At 52.4% G+C, this 3,731-nt stretch overlaps 1 pseudogene; it reads left to right on the top strand.

Annotated features, from left to right (window-relative positions):
• Positions 1-1,183: 1,183 nt before the first annotated feature.
• Positions 1,184-3,027, top strand: LOC130169275 (trichohyalin-like; annotated as a pseudogene).
• Positions 3,028-3,731: the final 704 nt, after the last annotated feature.

Genomic DNA, 3,731 nt, shown 5'->3' with positions numbered 1-3,731 from the left:
TCACCGCTGTCTTCTTCTTCTTCCTGTCTCTCGTCTCTCGTGCAGCATGTGGCCTCGCTGTCACGCTGCTGCGTCTCATGCAGGTCATCAGTCTGTTTCTGCACATCAGCACTTAGCATTTAGCACTTAGCATTTCTAAACACTGTCAGTGTCACATTTAACTGTTACCAATAAGTAACAAGTCCAGATTCCACTCTTCGATGTTTGTGTTTAAAGTGGTGTGAAACATTAAAGCTCCTCCAGTGTAAAGGTCTGTGTCCATGTGTAGTGTGATTATAGATTATAGATCAGCTCTAGCTTCTATATTAATACTGTGAAAGTATCAAAGCCTCAGTCCACAGAGAAATGCACACAGCCTGTATTCAGAAACTGAGCCTTAAAACCAGCCGTCAGGACTTCTGGAACTTTGTGATGTCACAACAAATCCCATGTGCACCTGTTGTGATCAGGTGTAAGTGTGTGTGTGTGTGTGTGTGTGTGTGTGTGTGTGTTATAGGCATCACATCCTGTTCAGACAGATCTGGAGAAAGTGGGTAACATCGCATCAACAGTCACCTCAGGTTCTGTTGCAACCATGAACACCTCACCTGTTAGATCTCACCTGAACCTGAACCAGAGTGAACACACTGCAGAGAGGACGTCGGCTGTGTGTGTGTGTGTGTGTGTGTGTGTGTGTGTGTGTGTGTGTGTTACAGTAATTAACAGTTTACTGGAACCAGTGTCTCATGACTGGTGTCGACACTTTGCATGCAGCAATTTGTGTGTGTTAAATTACTGCACTTCACATAATGTAATAATGATGTGCAGTATGTTGCATGCAGCGGTGTGTGTGTGTGTGTGTGTGTGTGTGTGTGTGTGTGTGTGTGTGTGTGTGTGTGTGTGTGTGTGTGTGTGTGTGTGTGTGTATGCGTGTGTGTGTGTGCGTGTGTGTGTGTGTGTGTGTGTGTGTGTGTGTGTGTGTGTGTGTGTGTGTGTGTGTGTGTGTGTGTGTGTGTGTGTGTGTGTTGCGTGCAGAGAGAGAGGTAGGCAGGCGATCAAAGCAACACAGAAACATTCCAGAAGATTCAGTGAGAGTTTCTGTGGTCGAAGCCTGAGGAGAGACGAGGAAAACAAAACTCAGGTCCACACGCAAGGAGAGGAGAGAGGAGGAGAGGAGGAGAGGAGAGGAGGAGGAGAGGAGGAGGAGGAGAGGAGAGGAGGAGGAGAGAGGAGGAGGAGAGGAGAGAGGAGGAGAGAGGAGGAGAGGAGAGAGGAGAGGATATAGGAGAGGAGGAGGAGGAGAGAGGAGAGGAGGAGAGGAGAGAGGAGGAGAGAGGAGGAGAGGATATAGGAGAGGAGGAGGAGGAGAGGAGAGGAGAGGAGGAGGAGAGAGGAGGAGGAGAGGAGGAGGAGAGAGAGGAGGAGAGGAGGAGGAGAGAGGAGGAGGAGGAGGAGAGAGGAGAGGAGGGGAGGAGAGGAGGAGAGGAGAGGAGGAGGAGAGGAGAGGAGGAGAGGAGGAGAGGAGAGGATATAGAGAGGAGGAGGAGGAGAGAGGAGAGGAGGAGGAGAGGAGAGAGAGGATATAGGAGAGGAGGAGGAGAGAGAGAGGAGAGGAGAGAGAGAGGAGGAGAGAGGAGGAGAGAGGAGAGAGGAGGAGAGGAGGAGAGGAGAGGAGGAGAGAGGAGAGAGAGGAGAGAGGATATAGGAGAGGAGGAGGAGGAAGAGAGGAGGAGGAGAGGAGGGGAGGAGGAGAGAGGAGGAGAGGATATAGGAGAGGAGGAGGAGGAGAGAGGAGAGGAGAGAGAGGAGGAGAGGAGGAGGAGAGGAGGAGGAGAGAGGAGGAGGAGAGGAGGAGGAGAGAGGAGGAGGAGAGGAGGAGAGGAGAGGAGGGGAGGAGAGGAGGAGAGAGAGGAGGAGAGAGGAGAGGAGGAGAGGAGGAGAGGAGAGGATATAGGAGAGGAGGAGGAGGAGAGAGGAGAGGAGAGGAGGAGGAGAGGAGAGGATATAGGAGAGGAGGAGGAGGAGAGGAGAGGAGAGGAGGAGAGGAGAGGAGGAGAGAGGAGGAGAGAGGAGGAGAGGAGGAGAGGAGGAGAGGAGAGGAGGAGAGAGGAGGAGAGAGGAGGAGAGGATATAGGAGAGGAGGAGGAGGAGGAGAGGAGAGGAGGAGAGGAGGGGAGGAGGAGAGAGGAGGAGAGGATATAGGAGAGGAGGAGGAGGAGAGGAGAGGAGAGGAGGAGGAGAGAGGAGGAGGAGAGGAGGAGGAGAGAGGAGGAGGAGAGGAGGAGGAGAGAGGAGGAGGAGAGGAGGAGAGGAGAGGAGGGGGAGGAGAGGAGGAGAGGAGAGGAGGAGGAGAGGAGAGAGAGGAGGAGAGGAGGAGAGGAGAGGATATAGGAGAGAGAGGAGGAGGAGGAGAGGAGAGGAGAGGAGGAGGAGAGAGGAGGAGGAGAGGAGGAGAGGAGAGGAGGGGAGGAGAGGAGGAGAGGAGAGGAGGAGGAGGAGGAGGAGAGGAGGAGAGGAGGAGAGGAGAGGATATAGGAGAGGAGGAGGAGGAGAGAGGAGAGGAGGAGAGGAGGAGAGGAGAGGATATAGGAGAGGAGAGGAGGAGAGGAGAGGAGGAGAGAGAGGAGAGAGGAGGAGGAGGAGAGGAGGAGAGGAGAGGAGGAGAGAGGAGGAGAGAGGAGGAGAGGAGGAGAGGAGAGGATATAGGAGAGAGGAGGAGGAGGAGAGAGGAGAGGAGGAGAGGAGGAGAGGAGAGGATATAGGAGAGGAGAGAGGAGGAGGAGGAGGAGAGGAGGAGAGGAGAGGAGGAGAGGATATAGGAGAGGAGAGGAGGAGAGGAGAGAGGAGGAGAGGAGGAGAGGAGGAGAGGAGGAGAGGAGGAGAGGAGGAGAGGAGAGGAGGAGAGGAGGAGAGGAGAGAGGAGAGAGGAGGAGAGGAGAGAGGAGGAGAGGAGAGGAGGAGAGGAGGAGAGGAGAAAGGAGAGAGGAGGAGAGGAGAGGAGGAGAGGAGGAGAGGAGAGAGGAGAGGAGGAGATGCTGGAGTCACTAGTGGATGTTTTGCTGAAAGACAAACTTGTTTCCTGAGAATATTTGACCAACATGTTCAATATCATCATTTTTACAATGATACATAAACAACATTTCCGTCAAAACAATGTAATCATGCTGACGATGCTCCGCTTGTTCAAACAGAATCAACCCGATTGATGATGACATTCACTTTTATTGCAAAGGTTCATTCTCCCATTAAAAAACTGTTCAAATGTTCTTCTAGTCAACAGATGTGATGAGAGTGTTAGTCCGACTGCGTCACAGCGGAGCGGCCAGATTCACCCTCAGATCCTTCGGTGTCCAGCCTCTCCCAGGATTCATTGCGTTCCGGTAATGAAAGCTAACTCCCAGGATTCATTGCGTTCCGGTAATGAAAGCAAAGACCGTCAGAGAGGATCACACTGTTTCATGTAAGTATTGTGTTTCAGCTCTGCGCTCAGCTCAGGAAGGGCGGGAAAAGCTGGTGACGCAGAGTGAAAATCCTCCGTAGACCAGACCGTCTCATTTTTTTTATAAGACTAAAACAGCTGCTCACTGTAGTTTTTATCAAACACACGGGAGGAAGTTTGTTAGGGACTATTTTCAGAGGCGGATTAATCCATATCTGCTGCTGTAGTGCGTATTGAGGGGGGTGTGGGAACATGTGACCCGGAGCAACAGAGGGAGTGACTCATGAGCTTTTAGCAGTCAGTGGAAACAATA

The sequence above is a fragment of the Seriola aureovittata genome, chromosome 5, assembly GCF_021018895.1.
Source record: "Seriola aureovittata isolate HTS-2021-v1 ecotype China chromosome 5, ASM2101889v1, whole genome shotgun sequence".
NCBI lineage: Eukaryota > Metazoa > Chordata > Actinopteri > Carangiformes > Carangidae > Seriola > Seriola aureovittata.
Note: the sequence above shows the minus strand (reverse complement) of the source record. Positions and strands in the feature narration are given on the sequence as shown.